We start from the raw sequence: 21,798 nt of genomic DNA, 5'->3' as shown, positions 1-21,798 counted from the left end.
CAAAATATATTAAAAATCTACAGCAATTAAAACAGGCCAGGCACAGTGGCTCACACCTATAATCCCAGCACTTTCAGAGGGCCAAAGTGGGTAGATGGCTTAACCTCAGGAAACTTGAGAACAGCCTGGGCAACATGGAGAAACCCTATTTCTACCAAAAACACAAAAACAGCTAGGTGTGGTAGTGTGTGCCTATAGTCCCAGCTCCTCAGGAGGCTGAGGCGAGAGAATCATTTGAACTTGGAAGGAAGAGGTTACAGTGAGTCATGATCACGTCACTGCACTCCAGCCTAGCAACAGAGTAAGACTGTCTTAAAAAAAAAAAAAAAAAAAAAAAATCCTACAATAATTAAAACTGTACAGTACTGACATAAAGACATAGAGACCAATGAAACCAAATGAAGAACCCAGAAATAAAACCAGTCATAAACAGTCAACTGATCTTGGACCAGGGTGCCAAGAATACATTACAGAAAAAGATAGTCTCTTCAACAAATGGTCTTGAGGAAAAGGGATTATCTACATCCAAAGAAATGAAAGTGGACCTGATATCTTATACCATACATGAAAATCAACACAAAATAGCTTAAAGACTTAAATGTAACACCTGAAACTGAAATTCCTATGAGAAAACATAAAAATAAATCACTGGTTTTGACAATCATTTTCTTGTGTATGGCCCCAAAAGTACAGGCAACAAAAGCAAAAATACACAAGTAGGACTATCCGAAACTGAAAAGCTTCTGCACAGCAAAGAAAACAACAGAACAAATAGACAACCTATGGAATGGGAGAAAATATTTGGAAACCATCTATCTGACAAGGGGCTAATATCTAAAATATATATGAAATTCCTGACAAAGCACGGTGGTTCACACCTGTAATCCCAGCACCCTGGGAGGTTGAGGTGGGTGGATCACCTGAGGTCAGGAGTTCAAGACCAGCCTGACCAATGCTGAAAACCCATCTCTATAAAAAGTACAAAAAACATTAGCCAGGCGTGGTGGCATACATCTCTAGTCCCAGCTACTCGGGAGACTAAGACAGAAGAATTGTTTAAACCCAGGAGACAGAGGTTGCAGTGAGTCAAGATCGTGCCACTGCACCTCAGCCTGGGCGACAGAGCCAGACACCAACTCAAAAAAAAAAAAAAAAAATGAATAAGCAAAAAAGAAATCCCTATAACTAAACAGCGAAAAACCAGAGAGCCCAATTTAAAAATAGACAAAGGAACTGAATAGACACTTCTCCAAAAAAGACATACAAATGACCAACATGTATATGAAAAGGAACTCAACATCACTAATTATCAAGGGAATGCAAATCAAAACCATAATGAGATATCACTTCAGACCTGGTAGAATGGTTATTATATAAAAAAAAAATCAAAAGATAAAAAGTGTCAGTGAGGATGTGGAAAAACTGCGACCCTTTTAACACTGTTGGTGGAAATATAAAATGGTGGGGCAACTGTAAAAACCAGTATGGTGCTTCTCCCCAAAATTAAACATAAAACCACCATCCAATCCAGCAATCCCACTTCCGGGTATATATCCAAAAAATAAAAATCAGAATCCTGAAGACATATCTGTACGCAGTATTCACTGACCCAGTATTCACAATAGCCAAGATAAGGAAGCAACCCAAATGTCCACTGACAGATGACTGGATTAAAAAAATGTGATAAAATCGACACCCTATGGTCAAAATTGAAAGAGCTAGAGGAGCAAGATCAAAAAAACACAAAACCTAGCAGATGACAAAAAATAACTAAGATCAGAGCAGAAATGAAGGAGATAGACACACCAAAAGCCTTTCAAAAAAAAATCAATAAATCCAGGAGCTGGTTTTTTGAAAAGATCAACAAAACAAACAGACCGCTAGCCAGATTAATAAAAAAGTAAAGGGAGAATAATCAAATAGATGCAATAAAAAACGATAAAGGGGATAACACCACAGATTCCACAGAAATACAAACAACCAACAGAGATTACTACAAACAACTTGATGCACATAAACCAGTAAACCTGGAAGAAATGGATAAATTCCCGGACACTTGCATCCTCCCAAGTCTAAACCAGAAAGAAGTCAAAACCCTGAATAGACCAATAACAAGGGCTGAAGTTGAGGCAGCAATTAATAGCCTACCACCCCAAAAAAGCCCAGGTCCAGATGGGTTCACAGCTGAATTCTACCGAACGTACAAAGAGGAGCTGGTACCACTCCTTCTAAAACTACTACAACTGATCCAAAAAGAGGGAATCCTTCCCAAATCATTTTATGAGACCAACATCATCCTGATACCAAAACCCAGCAGAAACTCAACAAAAAAAGAAAACTTCAGGCAAATATCCATGATGAACATAGATGCAAAAATCTTCAATAAAATATGGGCAAACCGACTGCAATAGCACATCAAAAAGCTTACTCATCACGATCAAGTAGGCTTCATCCCGAGGATGCAAGGCTGGTTCAACATATGGAAGTCTATCAACGTAATTCACCACAAACAGAGCCAAAGACAAAAACGACATGATTATCTCAATAGATGCATAGAAGGCCTCTGACAAAATTCAACAGCCCTTTATGCTAAAAACTCTCTATAAACGAGGCATCAATGGAACGTATCTCAAAATAACAAAAGCTGTTTAAAACAAACCCACAGCCAATATCATACCGAACGGGCAAAAACTAGAAGCATTCTCTTTGAAATCTGGCACTAGACAAGGATGCCCTCCCTCACCACTCCTGTTCAATATAGTACTGGAAGTTCTAGCCGGAGCAATCAGGCAAGAAAAAGAAATACAGGATACTCAAATAGGAAAGGAGGAAATCAAATTGTCTCTATTTGCAGATGACATGATTGTATATCTAGAAGACCCCCATTGTCTCAGTCACAAATCTCCTGAAACTGATAAACAACTCAGCAAAGTCTCAGGATACAAAATCAATGTGCAAAAATCACAAGCATTCCTATACACCAATAACAGACTTAAAGAGAGCCAAATCAAGAACAAGCTGCCATTCACAATTGCTATAAAGAGAATAAAATACCTAGGAATACAACTAACAAAAGATACAAATGACCTCTTCAAGGAGAACTACAAACCACTGTTCAAGGATATAAGGGAGGACACAACCAGATGGAAAAACATTCCATGCTCATGGTTAGGAATAATCAACATCATGAAACTGGCCATACTGCCAAAAGTAATTTACAGATTCAATGCTATGACCATCAAGCTACCTATGACCTTCTTCACAGAACTGAAAAAAACTACCTTAAATTTCATATAAAACCAAAGAGAGCCCGCATAGCCAAGTCAATTCTAAGCAAAAAGAACAAAGCGGGAGGCATCACACTACCGGACTTCAAACTATACTACAAGGCTACAGTAATCAAAACAACATGGTACTGGTACCAAAACAGAGATATAGACCAATGGAACAGAACAGAGGCCTTGGAGGCAACACCACACATCTACAACCATCTGATCTTTGACAAACGTGACAAAAACAAGCAATGGGGAAAGGATTCCCTGTTTAATAAATGGTGTTGGGAAAACTGGCTACTCATGTGCAGAAAGCTGAAACTGGACCCCGTCCTGACACCTTACAATAAAATTAACTCCAGATGGATTAAAGAATTAAACATAAGACCTAACACCATAAAAACCCTAGAAGAAAATCTAGGCAAAACCATTCAGGACATAGGCATAGGCAAGGACTTCATGATTAAAACACCAAAAGCACTGGCAACAAAAGCCAAAATAGACAAATGGAACCTAATTAAACTCCAGAGCTTCTGCAAAGCAAAAGAAACATTCATTAGAGTGGACCAGCAACCAATAGAATGGGAAAAAAAATTTGCAATCTACCCATCTGACAAAGGGCTAATATCCAGAATCTATAAAGAACTAAAACACATTTACAAGAAAAAAACAAACAAGCTCATTCAAAAGTTGGCTAAGGATATGAACAGACACTTTACAAAAGAAGACATACAGGAGGCCAACAAACATATGAAAAGATGCTCATCATCACTGGTCATTAGAGAAATGAAAATCAAAACTACACTGAAATATCATCTCATGCCAGTTAGAATGGTGATCATTAAAAAATCTGGAGACAACAGATGCTGGAGAGGATGTGAAGAAATGGGAACACTTTTACACTGTTGGTGGGAGTGTAAATTAGCTCAACCATTGTGGAAGACAGTGTGGCGATTCCTCAAGGACCTAGAAATAGAAATTCCATTTGACCCAGCAATCCCATTACTAGGTATATATCCAAAGGATTATAAATCGTTCTTTTATAAGGACACATGCACACAAATGTTCACTGCAGCACTGTTTACAATAGCAAAGACTTGGAACCAATCCAAACGCCCACTGATGACAGACTGGACAGGGAAAATGTGGCACATATACACTGTGGGATACTAAGCAGCCATAAAAAATGATGAGTTCGTGTCCTTTGTAGGGACATGGATGAACCTGGAAACCATCATTCTCAGCAAACTGACACAAGAACAGAAAAACAAACACCGCATATTCTCACTCATAGGTGGGTGTTGAACAATGAGAACACGTGGACACACGGAGGGGAGCATCACACACTGGGGTCTGTTACGGGGAAATAGGGGAGGGACAGCGCGGTGGGGGAGTTAGGGAGGGATAACATGGGGAGATATACTAGATGTAGGTGATGGGGAGGAAGGCAGCAAACCACAGTGCCATGTATGTACCTATGCAACAATCTTGCATGTTCTTCACATGTACCCCAAAACCTAAAACGCAATAAAATATGTATTTAAAAAGAAAAAGAAAATATGATATATTCACTATCTGAATTGGAACCTGTTTAATTTATTACCCAATTTGATGAACCAAGGAAAGCCGTAAGTTTAAAGAAATATTTATATTTAATATTACAACATAAAAGTGCTTTTATTACAGCATTTCTACCCAAAATATATAATATTTCCTATGTTAAATAATAATGATAGCCGAAGTGTTTATAAATAGAATCATACAATGTTTAGAAATTGTTTAAAATTAGTTCTGGGGGGCAGGTCACTTTGGGAGGCTGAGGGGGGTTGATTGCTCGAGGCCAGTTCAAAACCAGCCTGACCAACGTAGCGAAACCCCTTCTCTACTAACAACAACAAAAAGCCGGGGATGGTAGTACATGCCTGTAATCCCAGCTACTGGGGAGACTGAGGCACAAGAATTGCTTGAACCTGGGAGGCAAAGGTTGCACTGAGCCGAGATCATGCTACTGTACTTTAGCCTAGGCTACAGAGAAACACTCTATCTCAAAATAATAACAACAATAAAATAAGTTCTGGGAAGGTGAAAGTGGGAAATGAAGCGATAATAAATAGAACTAAATTGGCCAAAAAACAAAGAAAATGTGGTATATTCATACAATGGAATATTACTTGGTCTTAAAAAAGAAAATCATCCCATTGTGACATGAATGAAGCTGGAGGACATTTTGCTAAATGAAATAAGCCAGTCACAGGAAAACAAATAACTGTATGATCCCACTTCATTTCATGTTATATGTTCTTACAACAACAACAAACCAGAGAAGCATAAGGAAACTTTTAGAGGCAATAGATATGTCTATTACTTTAGTTGTAGTGGTTTCATGGGTGTATGCATATGTACAAACTCATCAAATTGCATGCATTAAATATGTGCAGTTTGTATATCAATTATAATTCAATAAAGCTGCTTTAAAAATGTTTTTAAATGGTACCTACCTGATAGTGTTGTGAGGAATAAATACAGTAACATTGGTGATCATTAAATAAAAGCTGTAATTATTCAAAATAATATTTACACTTATGTTTAGATATCCATGTTCAAGTGTATGATACTGGTTTTCATTTTTATTGTTCCAAAGGTTATTTTTACACTGGCTTTTTTAAAATTAGGAACTATCAAATAGCAGACTGTATAAACTTTCAATAACGTCATTACTCCAATTTTTCTTTAAAAATTTTTTTATGTGATTCCATAAACATGAGTAAACAAAAATGTAAAAGAATGTTTGATGAAAGCATTGTTTATAATATTAAAACAAATTAAATAATCCACATGTCCATCAGGAGAGGACTGTTTAAATTAGCTACGGAATACCCAAACATTGGAATACTGTGGGACTGTTAAAATGTATGAGTAGCTGCGAAAATACCCATAAAATAATTTCTAACATATAGTAAGTTAAAAATTAAATTGAATATCAAAAATTGTATGGTTCTTACTGTGTATAAAAAGGTATGCGTACTGTGTACATTTGTATGTGTACTTAGACTGACATAAAAACCATCTGAAAGTCCAGATAAGAAACTGAACAGGGCTTTAAATGCAGCACAGATGTGAACTTTACACTTTCTATAATACAATTTTTTTTCTTGAGATGGAGTCTCACTCTGTCTGCCCAGGCAGGAGTGCAGTGGCACAATTTCAGCTCACTGCAACCTCCACCTTCCAGGTTCAAGTGATTCTCATGTCTCAGCCTCCTGAGTAACTGAGATTACAGGCACGTGCCACCACGCCTGGCTAATTCTTGTATTTTTGGGTAGAGATGGGGTTTCACTATGTTGGCCAGGCTGGTCTTGAACTCATGACCTCAAACTGATCCACCCACCTTGGCTCTCCAAGTGCTGGGATTACAGGCATAAGCCACTATGCCAGGTCTTTTTTTTTTTTTTTTTTTTTGAGAAAGGGTCTCACTCTGATTGTCCAGGCTGGAGTACAGTGGTACGATCTCAGCTCACTGCAACCTCAGCCTCCATAGTCTCAGGTGATTCTCCCAGCTCGGCCTCCCAAGTAGCTGGGACTACAGGTGTGTGCCACCATACCCAGCTAATTTTTTTGTATTTTTAGTAGAGACATGGTTTCACCATGTTTCCCAGGCTGGTCTTGAACTACAGAACTCAAGCAATCCACCCACCTCGGCCTCCCAAAATGCTGGGATTACAGACATGAGCAACCTCACCCAACCTGTTTAGAAATTTGTAACCACATATAATGCTTGTTAAATTCAAAACAAATCCTGATGACTAATTGTCAAATTTTTTAAATCATATATATCCTGGTTACATAACATGTAAATGAAAGAGAGTTAAAGAGAGAGATGACCCTGAATGAAAAAATGCACTCCTACTGATTTTATCATTAGATAAAAAGGGATCTAAGTTTTAAGTTATTATAAAGCACCCTCAGTCCCTATTTGGCTGACACAACTTAAGTATTTTAAGATAGCCTAAAAAATTAAAACACAAGAACGCTTTGTGAAAATAGCTAAAAATTGATAATGACCATAGTACATTTCAGAATAACAAATTGTCTACATCAAGCTGATCTTTAATTGTCTGACACAGAACAAAGTTTGTAAAAGAAGCTTCCAGGTTCAGGATTTTCCCAGAAAGATAAGACAAAAATGCATGTCTCTGGGAGGGGTGGAACTGTATCTTTAAAAGCTTAAAATAAAACTACTATACCTGTGTAACCACACAAATCGGCTTTCTAAATTTCAACTTAAAAAAACAGATGGGAGGAAAAAGTGGGGCTTCAGCTTTCATAATCAGCACTTTTAATATAGATTGCTTTGCTCTGTCCAAAACATCCCAAAATATATGATCTCATTATTTAAAGTTACTGAGCATAATGGATTTTTAGCCTGATGCAGCAGTCTGCATTAATTCATATGACCACAAATGTATTTCTTTTCCAAAGAAACTGCCTTCTCAAGCATAAAGGAATCACCCAGCAATAGGGCTTGTTTTTCCTTTCAGTGTAGCTTTCTTATGTGTAAGTTAACAAATAGTAACCTAGTTGTTTCATCTAGTGGAGCAGACTTCAAGTCCTTTAAAAGCTACAATTGGCCGGGCGCAGTAGCTCAAGCCTGTAATCCCAGCACTTTGGGAGGCTGAGGCGGGTGGATCACGAGGTCAAGAGATCGAGACCATCCTGGTCAACATGGTGAAACCCCGTCTCTACTAAAAATACAAAAACATTAGCTGGGCATGGTGGCGTGTGCCTGTAATCCCAGCTACTCAGGAGGCTGAGGCAGGAGAATTGCCTGAACCCGGAGGCGGAGGTTGCGGTGAGCCAAGATCGCGCCATTGCACTCCAGCCTGGGTAAAAAGAGCGAAACTCCATCTCAAAAAAAAAAAAAAAAAAAAGCTACAATTGCACATTTTTAAAGACATGCTGAATTCTGTTTAAAATGTCTATGGACTTCTTGTTTCAATATTGAGTATATGTTTATAAATGCTGGTTTGATTCGTAAATTTTTTTATTTAAAAATTCAATAGAAAGCTATTGGCTGTAGAGATTAATGGTATACTCTTAACACAAAAATTGGTTGGCTTTGTCATAGAGACAGAAAGTAGAACAGTGGTTGCCAGGGGCTGGTATTGTTTAATGAATACAGAGTTTGTTTTGCAAGATGACAAGAGTTCTAGAGATGGAGAATTGTGATGGTTGCACAATAGTGTGAATGCAGTTAATGCCACAGAACCGTACACTTAAACATGGTTAAGATGGGCCAGGCATGGTAGTTCACGCCTATAATCCCAGCATTTTGGGAGGCCGAGGCAGGTGGATCACTTGAGGCCAGGAGTTTGGGACCAGCCTGACCAACATGATGAAACCCCATCTCTACTAAAAATACAAAAATTAGCCAGGAGTGGCAGTGGAGGCCTGTAATCCCAGCTACTTGGGAGGCTGAGGCAGAGCATCACTTGAACCTGGGAGGCAGAGGCTGCAGTGAGCCGAGATCATGCCACTGCACTGCAGGCTGGGCAACCGAGCGAGACTTCATCTCAAACAAATAAATAAGCAAAAGGTTAAAATGGTAAATTCTGTTATGTGTATGTTACCACAATTAAAAGGAATTTTTAAAAGTAAATTGGCTTGTTTCTGAAACATTTAAAAAAAGTTGCTTGGCTCCAAAGACAGTGCAGTGAAGCAGTTAAAGTGCAGCCAACAACTCCATGTACCTGAGGTCAATTAAGAACAAAAACAGAGTACAGATGCAAGTAGGTTATCTCAATAAACTTCCTGCAATACTCCTAAGCAACTATGTAATTTGGGCAACTCATTTAATCTCCCTGCACCTCAGTTTCCTTATTTACAGAATACAGAAAACAACCAGGTTTTTCTAATGATGAGCTAATATCTGTAAAGTGCACGTCATAGTGACTGGAATATAAAAAGCACTCAATGAACTTTAGCTATTATTAGCAACCACATTAATATAAAAAGTTGATTTTCCCAAAGTAAAAAGAAATGCATGTGTTCCCATTTTGGCAAAAATACAAGAGGACAAGTGGATGTGTATGACTAGATCAGGCATCACCCCCGAGGCCATTTATCCGGCCCCCCGCCGCACTTCAGGAAGGGGCACCTCTTTCATTGGTGGTCAGTGAGAGGAGCACAGTATGTGGCGGCCCTCCAACGGTCTGAGGGACAGTGAATTGGCCCCTTGTGTAAAAAGTTTGGGGACGCCTGGGCTAGATCATTCCAGGCTGACCAATTATGGCGATATGTGGGCCTTAATTTGAATCCAGGTTTTCACAAAAGGTGCTTCTGAAAAGGTCTGCAGGAGAATCCCCAGGGAACTTGTGATGCAAAGCTCCACGTGTCAGGCCAAACCTAGTGAATACCAATCTCTGGAGGTGAGGCCTGGAACTCCCAGCCACATCTGGCTGCAATCAGACACACTGCGGGGAATTTGAGAAGAGGGAGGGAGAGGGGAAATGAACAAAATCTGCTCTACAATGAGGCTTCCTAATTTCTCTGGTTTTGATTAACTTTACTAGCAGGTGGGGCATGAATCTTGACATCCATTTCCATGACCAGCCCAATGTATCGTCTTATTTAAATATTCTTCCCTCTCCTACTACCTTCTCCTCCCCCTAATCTCAATCCTTGCTGGAAGAGCATACTACACAAATTCAGGACTCAGTCCTCTTCAGCATACCACTTTTAGTTATCCATTAATTTGCTTCCATTGTAGGAAGATGAAACCAAATGTCATGTTCTCAGAATAAAATCACACAAATTTAGGTATTTCCAGTATCTACCTGGTTTCTCATCTAGCCACTAAAGTGCTTTTAGTTACTGCCCTTCTCATGCTCTTTAGCCAAGAATAGGACAACATCTTTGAAGAACCTTCCTTAGGGTAAGCAGGATATCAACCTAGGTTTCCTTTTGAGAATAATAACACCAATTTGACCAGGCGTGGTGCCTCACACCAGTAATCCCAGCACTCTGGGAGGCCGAGGTGGGCGGATCAGTTGAATTCAGGAGTTCAAGACCAGCCTGGGCCCCATCTACACACACCACACACACACACACACACACACACACACACACACACACACACACACATAGCTTGGCATGGTGGCACACACCTGTAGTCCTAGCTACTCAAAGGCTGAGGCAGAAGATCACTTGGGCCCAGGAGGTTGAGGCTTCAGTGAGCTGTGTTCCATGCCACTGCACTCCAGCCTGGGCAGCAAAGTAAGAACTTGTCTCAAAACAAAACAAAACAAAACAAAAAACAATACTCCTGGAGCACGAACCTGGAGAGCATTCAGGCCCTTGAAGAAGTGTGCATTTTTATATTCATGTGGTTGCAATTAACATCTAAGGTTTATTAAATGCTTTTTATATTCCAGTCCCTGTGATGTGTACTGTACAGGCATTATCTCATAGAATTGTTAGAGAAACTTTATAAATAAGAAAACTGAGGTTCAGAGAGATTAAATGAATTGCTCAAATCACATACCTGTTTAGGAGTAGAGCAGGATACAGGAGAACAAGGTTAGGAAATGAAAAAGCAAAAACAGAAGTTACTTCTGAAATGTTTTTCTTTGAGAAGTACTTCTAGCTTATTCTTCCTGTCAACCTGAGAAGCAGCCTTATACATTTTACCTGACAAGAAAACCCGTTACTTCATCTGCACTATCAGGAATTAACAAAAGAGCCAAACTGCTGACCATCAGTCACTAAACCCTTCTACAGTACTTAGACTACAACAGGAAGTAGGGTAGTCTGGAAAAGAAACAACAGCAACATATAGTCTTGAAGCTCACCACCCCACAAAAAAAATAATAAAACTTCCTAGGAAAGCTATTGATAAAGTATCAATTGAAAGAAAATGCTACAGCCACATCTCTACCAAGACCAAAACAAAAATGGTGTGGTTTTTTTCCCAAAATGATTACATAACTGATCCTAGAGAAAAATCACTATCTCTAGAGGTACCCTCCCAGCCACACAGATGTTTGTTAAGTACCCTTTCCAAACAAAGCAGTACCTTAGGCAGAAAGTGCGGCTGAAATTCCAATACAATTTTTTCTGAGATGCGGTCTCACTATGTTGCCCAGGCTCAAGTGCAGTAGCCATTCACAAGCAAAATCATCACACACTACAGCTTTGAATTTCTGAGCCTAAGGCTTTCTCCTGCCTCAGCCTCCCAAGTAGCTAGGACTACAGGTGGGCATCAATACATCTCCCTAACAAATTTCTTTGTAACAAGAAATCTTCTAAGCTGCAAAGTGATGCCAATTTCCACCCTGAGCTAGAAAGCAGGGATAATAACAGTACCTATCTCAAAGGATTTTTGAGAGGACTACAAGAGGTAACTATATAGAAAGTGTTTTAAACAGCACCTGGCATTTGCTAGAGGAACAGAAAATGTTAGCTGCTGCTGCTAAGTTTTACACAACCAAAAATTCTAGATAAACCTTGGCAATTTGCTTAAATGGAAAACTGACTTAAAAAACCAAAATGCAGTAAGAGGGTTATTTAAAATAGACAAGAAGTGCCTGCAAGTGAACAATGCCATATCTACGCCATATGCAGGATTGGGCAGTATTAAGGGGCACAGGACTCAACCAAAGAAAGGCTACAATTTCTGCCCTGGAAAAGTGACAAGTTAATGAGGGAAACAGGACAAACACTCAAGTGAGACTAGACTTCATTCGTCTGAGCCATCTACCAACGACTATCAATGATTCCCCAAAAGGCTGAGCCTCCACTGCTGCTATTTCAAAGCCAATTCCTCTGGGGACCCTGGTCTGAGTTTCTGTAAGCCCAGGAGGCCATGTGCAGTACCAACTATTGGATTTTCCTGTGCTGCTGTTCTGCTTAATTGCTTCCTCAGTTGTTCATACATGGATTTCCTTGTAGCACCTCAAAGGGAAGTTAAAAAATAGCAATTAACATTTATGACCAATATCATTTTAGAAGACACAACTTATCACCTTGCCAGGCACAAGGCACATCATTTATAGTGATGATAACTCTTAAGTCAGTAGACATAAGCTAAATGACATATGTGGCTAAGAAGAGAGACATGTCAATATAAAAGCAACCTCCTTAATTCTGGCTAACAAAGAGTCATTAACCAAGCTGCCACCCATTCACCACAAGATATACATATCTAATATCAGTAGAGCTGGACAGACCCTTGCACAGGAGCAACTTAGGGAAGTGGGAATGAAGACGTTAAAAGCACTGACTAGAGTGCCAGTGCAGCAAACTTCCACAAATGAGCTAGCTGTGCTCCACGGATGCTTTGCAAAAGTCCACTGTTGGTTACTGAGAACTATTATCTTTCATAATAAGAAATAACACAGAATGGTAAAAAACAAAAAAAATAAAAAACAAAAACAAAAAACACCTGGCACAATGGCTCAAGCCTATAAACCCAACACCTTGGGAGGCCAAGATGGGTGGATTGCCTAAGGCCAGGAGTTCAAGATCAGCCTGGCCGATATGGTGAAACCCCATCTCTACTAAAAACTACAAAAATTAGCTGGGTGTGGTGGCGCGTGCCTGTAATCCCAGCTACTTGGGAGGCTGAGGCAGAATAATCACTTGAGCTGGGAGAGGGAGTTTGCAGTGAGCCAAGATCGTGTCACTGCACTTTAGCCTGGGTGACAGAGAAAGTGAGACTTTGTCTCAAAGAGGAAAAAGAAAATTTTTTTTCTAAATGAATTTTACATTTATAGTCAGACTATCTAGTATTTGCACCCTGAATTTACCCTTTTTTAGCGTTGTAACTTTAACTCATTTAACTTCTCTAAGCTTTACTTTCTGACATGTAAAATGAAAATAATAAAGGATCAGGGTGATAAGTCAGCAAATAATGCACAGACAAGCCTTAGCACAATGCCTGGCACAAAGTTGTACTCAATAATTATTGTTATCCTTGAAAGAATAAAAATGACGTATAGGTAGCCAGAAAAGGCCACAAAGGTCTATCTTACCAATAATGTGGCCAAAACGGCAAATATTTATCAAACAAAGAAAAGAGAGTAAAACCAAACACTGGCAGTATTATAATAGTTATAGACAGAAAATAAAATGAACATGTTTTTAACATTGTGTGAAATTTTTGTTGATTCTGAAGAAAATGTGACACCCTGAAACAGCTTTAAAGATGGGATTGCACAGATTCACTCATTCAATGAGCATTTACTGAGCACCTACAAACAATCTGTTAGGTAACAGAGACTGTGAAAAAGGCTAACAAATAGTACATCACAGTACTTTACACATTATAGCATGTGTAAAATGCTATAATGTATGCAGAGCACAGGGATGGGAGGAATTCATTCTACCTCAGGTATATCAGGGAAGAAAGATCCAGGGCAGCATACCACAGAAGATATGACATTTGATTTGGGTCTAGGATTTCACCAGTGAATGGGAAGAGTAGCAACTCCAGAAAGAGGGAGCAACGGGAGTCAATACCTAGAGGCATCTGGCAAACACCAACAGACACCTGAGGTATCTAGCAATCTACAAATAGCGTGTTTTGGACTACGGTATTGGGGAGGGGAGGAGGAATCACAGAAAGGAGACTAAGCCTGGGTAACGTATCAAGACCCTATCCTACAAAAAAATTAAAAAGTACAGGCACCTGTACCAGCTACTCGGGAGGCGGAGGTGGGAGGATCACCTGAGCCTGGGGAGGTGGAGGTTGCAGTGAGCCGTGATAGAGCCACTGCACTTCAGCCTGGTGACAGGGCAAGACCCCATCTCAAAAACAAAACAAAACAAAACAGGAGACTGTAAATGTAGGCCTGAGAAAACCTGTGAGGGCTGGAAAGAAAGGAAGTAAATCACTATCTTGAAGGGATATCTGTACCCCCATGTTCACTGCAGGATTATTCACAGTAGCCAAGATATGGTCTTGGTCACAACCTAAGTATCCACCAACAGATAAACAGATAAAGAAAATGTGGCATACATATACAATGGAATATTATTCAGCATTAAAAAAAAACTCATGCCATTTGTAACGAAATGAATGAACCTAGAGGACAGTTGTGCTGAGAGAAATAAACCAGACACAGAAAGGCAAATACTGTATGGTCTCACTTATATGTGGAATTCTAGAAAAGCTGAATCCTAGAAACAGACAAGAGTAGTGGTTTCCAGAGATAAAGGGGTGAGATGGGAAAATAATCAAGTGGCACAAATTTTCAGATAAAAGATGAACAAGTTCTGGGGTTCTAATGTACACCATGAGTGGCATTAGATTAGTTAATTTTATTGTGATAATCATTATACAATGTATATGTATATCAAATTATCACATTTACAACTTTGAATTTATACAGTCTTTGTCAATTAAATATTTTAAAACAATTTTTTTAAAAAGAAAACCCATTAGGGAATTTGCGCATTCCTAGATTTTAGCATAAAGGCAACTGCATGTGTCAAGACTTCAGTTTTCAAACAGCACTATCGATATTAAGAAATGCAAGGAAATTACTAATTTAAAAGTCAGAATAATGGTTGTTTTGGAAGGAGGGAAGGTTTTTGACTGGGAAAGGGCACCTGGAAGGAATTCTGGGGTGACTGACAAAGCTCTATTGCTTGATCTGGATGGGATTTCAAGTATGTTTGCCTTGTAATACTGTATTAAGTTACATATTTGTTTGATTTTTTAATCTTTGTCTCATTTTACAATAAAAAAGCTAAAAAGGAAAGGAAAAAAAAACACTTTATTTTGCCATTATATAGGTCATTCAGGACAGAGAGGGTACAAAAAGATATTAAAAGAAGTTACTATCTCAAGATGAAAGATGATGAGGGCCAGGCCCAGAGCAAAAACAGTAGGTGTAAAAAGAATAAAATAAACCCACTGGTGAAATATCTTGAGAGTAGACTGCCACAAACTTCCAAAGGGCTTTGGCAGGACTGAAGGCTCAAAGAAGAGTGATTTCAGAGTTGGACATAGTGAGTACGAGATGGCTTTGGGAATTCAAATACTACTTTCCTCTTGCTCATTTTAATACGTACATGGCTTTCCTTTGCCTTGGAACATGTCTCTCAAAAGTAATACTCCATTTCCTACCATTTACAATTCAATTCATGTATTTGGCTTTCATATGGGATAGAATGAGGAGGAGGAGGAAGTTCCTGATGTAATTGGGCAAAACTTGGAAAAGAAAGGAGGAAGATGGTTAAAAGAAATGTCCTAGTAGTAAAAGACAAAAGAAAAAAAGATAATATCCCATGTGAACTACTCCACTGAAAGGGAAGAAAAGATATAGAAGTGAAGAGCTATTGGATCAGCTTCCCATGCTGATCAGCAAAAATCAAGGGAAGGGGGATACATCATGCATGCTCCTTATTTTCACACCTGGGACTTCTTTAACTTAGCAATTTATAATCTAAAGGAGAATTATAATAGAAATTTGAAAGTAAGAGTGATGGGTAAATAAGACAGACAAGAAAAAATTTCACGCCATGTTAGCACACAATGGAGAAGCAAGTAATTTTGCTTATCTACAAGTCACAACAAACTGTCCTCACTTGGGAGAAAAGACAGATATAAGCAACTGTGTGTTAGATTAATTACAGTCTGAGACAAAGCAGTCCAGGCCCATAGAGTCCTGGACCTGGGTTGCTATGGCCCGTAATTTAACAAATGCATGTACAACTGACTTTGATAACACTCAATTGGAAATATTAAGATGTTACCCTCGGAGTCCTGCTTCCATTGCATAATAAAAGAAATTTAACTCCCATTTATTGAGCACTTACTCTATGCCAGGCACAATCTAAGCCTTCAGCATATATTATCTGATTGAAACCTCACAGCAAGCCCATGAGCTAGGTGTCAGTAATCATCATCACATTACACATAAGGAAACTTGCATGCCTTCAAGTGGTAACTCTAGGGCAGGCGTCCCCAAACTTTTTACACAGGGGGCCAGTTCACTGTCCCTCAGACCGTTGGAGAGCTGCCACATACTGTGCTCCTCTCACTGACCACCAATGAAAGAGGTGCCCCTTCCTGAAGTGCGGCAGGGGGCCAGATAAATGGCCTCAGGGGGATGCATGCCACGGGCCGTAGTTTGGGGATGCCTGCTCTAGGGTAACAAGACATGAGGTAGACTACATAGAGCAGACTTGGGCCTGGGCTAAAGGGAGCGCCTGCCTCATACATGGTTCAACCCAGGCCAACAGAGTAAAACATTTCATAGGGATTAGGGGCTGTATCTCTGGTTGCTGATATAGAGTGATTTTTTTTTTTAGGCCTTATCCTCAGCATGTTTATCTCCTACCACTGCAACATGTGGCAGTGGTAGGCGGCTGGTAGCAATTCTAAGATTTGGGATCCCAGCCAGCTCTCTGTTTCTTTCCATCAGAAATATAACCAACATCTGGAAGAGTCAGCAAACGTCAAGATGTATGGGTCTCCACTAATTCATACATTACAAACTGGTTTCTCAAAATTGGTCAAATTCCATTACAGAATTACAGTTCAGCTGCACTGAATACTAAATACATATGAGCCATTAGTTAAGACTTTGAAATATCTTTGCTCTATGGAAATTTCTATTCTGGTAGTAGTTGTTGCATGAGATTTTATCTTTATCGCACTTTTCCTGGCAGCAGTAAAATTCCATTTCCATCAACTGTTTCCTCTCAGGAAAGAAGTCTCTCAGGAAATACTCAAAACATTGTTCAACAAAGTTCTCAAATATGAATCATTTTCAACTGCCAGGAAGACACTCCTTTCTCCTACTGTTTTGCATCATAATAGGCTTTCTCTAAAATGACAGCTTTGGGGGAAGATATACTTATTTGGGGAAAAAAGACAATTATTAACTACAGTGTAAATCCTTTATTCTCCCTCTATGGCTTTGCTTAAGCAGTTCCCTGTGCCTCAACTACCTTCTCCCCAAATCTGCCTGTCCAAGACCTACCAATGCATTCATTCAAACAAACATTTCCTGAGTATCTAACAGATTTTTGGTCCTATAATACCAATGTATTAAAAATTTGCCAGGCAAAGATTACAGTATGATCATGTTAGGACATGGGATCATGATGGACATTCTGATATTTTCCTTCAATGAAAAGTTTTTTTGGAAGAAAAAACATTTACAGCTGGCCGTTTAAGGACAAGCAGGAAGAATTCAATGAAAGAGAAAAGGAATTTATGGCAGCCAAGAAGAGGTCAAAAGGAGGCAACTTAAGGGTCTCCAACTACATACAAAGAGCACAACTGATAAAGGACCCCATCTACCGCTGAAATTCATCCTAGTGTCTGTACTAACTCACACCTCCAAAGGGATGCTTCCAACCAACCACTGAGTACAGCAGGGATACCAAAGCCGACTGTTGCTGGAAGATGCAGGACTCCACTAACAGCTGACTTTGGACTCCTCAATAGCTTTTCTGAATCTTCTTTAGACTGCACAGCAGTCTGGAAAGCTTCTGCCTTACCAGCTTTCCCTATCCCCTTCACCAGGACTCAGACTTGCATCAAGGACTAACGGCACTCAGTCTTCCCAGCCCCCTCACCATTGTCTGTTCCACATGCGTTTTCCGCTAATAAACCCTTGCCAGTTTAATCCTGTGTGTTTGTTTTGCGGAGCACCCAGATTAATACAACATTCTATACAGAGGGCTCAGCATAAACACCCAGACGTATGAAAAATCATGATAGGTTCTAAGCACCCCAAGGAGTGATATGTGCCTGGAGCAAGCTGTGGAAGTATAGAAGAAGCTGGGCCAAATCAGTGGAGGCCTCGTATGCCCTGATAAGAAACTTCAACTTGGTCCTAGGAGAAACAGGAAGCCACCAGGAAGTTTTAAGCAAGTAAAGGACATGTTTTCAAAAAACTGTTCTGCTGGCAGAATGAAGGTTGGACAGGACAAAGCAGAAATTGGAAGCACTTCTATGTATGTTTCCATCTTGTCTGCTAGCTTGTGAGGTACGGAAGAATGAAGAATGAAATCACATTTTTTGCTTGTTTTGCTTTAATCTTAGAATGGTGTTTTACACGAAGTAGCTCCTCAAGAATCTCACTAAATCTACAAGGTTGGGCCTCACATCATGCCCCAGCATTTTAGTTAAAGCCACTCAAAAGTTTCATGAAGTCTGGTCATTCCTGCTTGGACACTGGAACCCTCTCCAGTCAATCTAGAAAGAGACGGTTATGTGTATGAAGGGTGGAAGAAATTATTCCCAAACTTTGCCTCTTACCAACTGGTTATTTCATGAACTCCTTTGAAGACAGGCATCTAATCACATTTGTTGAGCCTAACTGTGGGACAAAGGTAGTCATTACACATTTAGTTTTTGAATGTTTACCAAATCAATGAAATTTAGAGAGCCAGATCAAGCTCAATCAATTTCTACTTCACTCTCCTAATTCCTGTCCTTCCCTTCCTCCATCTGTCTCTCTCACACAAACACAAACATATGAAGGAACATACCCACTCACTTCCAAAGAGAGGCAATACTATATAGTGAACTAATAATGCTTTTATCCGGCCAGGCGCGGTAGCTCACGCCTGTAATCCCAGCACTTTGGGAGGCCAAGACGGGTGGATCACGAGGTCAAGAGATCGAGACCATCCTGGTCAACATGGTGAAACCCCGTCTCTACTAAAAATACAAAAATTAGCTGGGCATGGTGGCGCACGCCTGTAGTCCCAGCTACTCGGGAGGCTGAGGCAGGAGAATTGCTTGAACTCAGGAGACAGAGGTTGCAGTGAGCCAAGATCGCGCCATTGCACTCCAGCCTGGGTAACAAAAGCAAAACTCCGTCTCAAAAAAATAAAATAAAATAATAATGCTTTTATCCCAAACACCTGCAATTAAATTCTGACCTTCCCATTTACTAGCTCCAAGACTTCGCGGTACAAATTGTCTGAGGGACCTCACTTTCCATCAACTGAGATGAAATAAGAAAAACACACACACCGCCTAGCAAACACTATTTTTCTTACCTTTCCCCTCACTCACTTTCGATGGCCTAAAAGACCAAATGAAGAGGAAGCAAAAATATGCTATCTGTATTGTATGTTAAGCAAGAGAGTTAGCACTTCCCTTAGAATGGAAGAGTTTCTATGACTTATAAAACACATGTTTAAGAAATTGCTATCTACTTCGGGTCATTTATCCATGATTTTTATCCATAAAATAGAGACTAATCTATTATTGCCATGTGGAGTTTAGACTAGGAATGCAAGAATGGTTCAGCATTCATAAGTCAAACACAATGCCATTCACTGTGACAGCAGCCTAACTAAGAAAGAAAATCTGTATGACTATTTCTATGGGTGCAGAAAAAGTACAACATTCATTCAACAGCCCTTCATGATTTAAAAAAAGAAAAAACTCAGCTAACTAGAAATCAAAGGAAACTTCCTCAGACTGATATAGAGCATCTATGAAAAACTTGCAGCTAGACATTATTGGTGACTGTGTGGCAGATTCTCTGGTGCGAAGGCCCTGAACATAGCTGGCAACTGAGACTGATGTTGGTAGCCCTGGGGGAGGCTAAAAATGGGACCTGACAGGAATAGACACTGACTCTGGAGTGGGCTTTGCTTATCTAATGGAAGATGAAAATGCTCAGAGTACCATAAAAAAACACAGAAAATTTTGCCTGGATTTGGATAGCTGACCATTTTTTTCAGACCAAGGAACACACTGTACAGCCCACAAAGTCCAACAATGGGCAGAGAGATATTCTCCTTAGAGTCTAACAGTTTGACAGAGAAGTAGACCACCTTGGCTGTCTAAAACGGGAGATAAAAGCATGAAAGGCTGGCTTACAAGCCTTCATGACTGTATTCACATTCAACATGAGTGGGACTAGAGTATCCTTGTTAGATTTTTTTTTTCTCTGCTTTTCTGGTTTATCTGGGGAAGAGGAGGTGGGGAGGATGCTGGTGTGAAAGAAAAATAAATCCTGGAACCCCAAAATCACTAAGCTAAAGGAAAAAGTCAAACTGGGGACTGCTTAGGGCAAACCTGCCTCCCATTCTATTCAAAGTCATCCCATTGCTCACTGAGATGAATATTTGATTGCTTCCTTTGGAAAGGATAACCAGAAACTCAAAAGAATGCAATCTTTTGTCTCTTATCTACCGGTGACCTGAAAGCCCCCTCCCAGCTTCAAGCTGTCCTGCCTTTCTCAAGTGAACCAAGGTACATATTGATTGATGTCTCAGGTCTCCCTAAAATGTATAAAACCAAGCTGTACCCAGACCACCTTACGCACATGTCATCAGGACCTCCTGAGGCTGTTACCGGCCATCCTTAACTCTGGCAAAATAAACTTCCTAAATTAACTGAGACTTGTCTCATATTTGGGGTTCACACTGGTATGTCTATGTAGTTCCTGCCGAGGGAAGACTACACTAGCATAACGACTACAGTTTTTTCTTTCTTCCTCAAATCACCTCAGGAAAAAATATATTTACTTTTTTCTCCCCTGCCTGATGCAACGGCCCTAGGACCAGGGCTGCAACTACAAGTGCTAGAACAAAAGGGATAATTTCTAAGCAAAAAACTAAAACTATGTTTTTAAACCTTAAGTCAAAATTCCTAAGGTCATGATGGGTAGTGCCTTCAATCCATCTAGCAAAATTGGGGCTAACAGTGACTGCAGCTATATTGCCTGCTGGTAAAAACAGCGCACTAATTCTGTACCTTTGTAACCATACCCTGTCTGAATGGGAGTAGACTGAGGAGGTACTTGCCAGACTTGTACTGCAGGCTGCAATCTAGACCAGCACAGATGCAATTCTAATGTCTCTTCCAAAGTTGGAAAAGTTAGAGTACAAATGGAGAGAAGGAGAAATACTAGCTGAAATTAAAGAAATGAAAAAAATGGGTTATTGAGGAAAATTAAATATTATGTTACCAACTCAAGAATATCAGAGCCAGGGATAACACTGTCTCTAAGCTCAATAATCCCAGATGCCCGAAAAAGTAAAGCTATATAAATTTACCAAGGCCACTCCTGCTTTTGGAAGCTGACAAGATTGTGAGGAAACCCACAAACATGAGTGGCCTCATCCTAAAAGACATTCACATACTATGATGGGCTGAACTAATTATTAATGATCGTGCACAGTATATATTTGTATGTAAAAAATCCATTGTCAAAAACCAGGGGGTGGCCTGTGGTGTGATGCTATACATAGATTTTCATCCACGGTTCCTGGCTCATAACTCCCATAACCCTTGTTACAGTATTTTGTGATAATGTTGGGTGTGTTAGGACTCAGGGGCAGGCCTCTGATCTTTTCCTGCCCTCCTTTCTTATTGTAGGTCTCAAGAGCCTTCCATGAGAGGGTCCCACCCTATACCCTGGGAGAAGGAACGCTGATGTCATGAAGCTTCCATAAAAATGCAAGGAGTCAGGGTTCACTGAGCTTCTGGATAGCTAACACGTGGAGGTTCCTGGAGGGTGGCACCCCCAGGACGGGCCTGGAAGCT

The 21,798-nt window shown here is 39.9% G+C and overlaps 1 protein-coding gene and 1 pseudogene across 8 annotated transcripts in view; one reads left to right on the top strand and one right to left on the bottom strand.

Annotated features, from left to right (window-relative positions):
- ATP11C (ATPase phospholipid transporting 11C (ATP11C blood group)) overlaps positions 1 to 21,798 on the bottom strand; it is a 204,260-nt gene that overhangs the window by 152,082 nt on the left and 30,380 nt on the right. The window lies entirely within an intron of this gene.
- Positions 19,362 to 19,480, top strand: LOC120361961 (U6atac minor spliceosomal RNA; annotated as a pseudogene).

The sequence above is a fragment of the Saimiri boliviensis genome, chromosome X (assembly GCF_048565385.1).
Source record: "Saimiri boliviensis isolate mSaiBol1 chromosome X, mSaiBol1.pri, whole genome shotgun sequence".
In the NCBI taxonomy this organism is placed as follows: domain Eukaryota; kingdom Metazoa; phylum Chordata; class Mammalia; order Primates; family Cebidae; genus Saimiri; species Saimiri boliviensis.
Note: the sequence above shows the minus strand (reverse complement) of the source record. Positions and strands in the feature narration are given on the sequence as shown.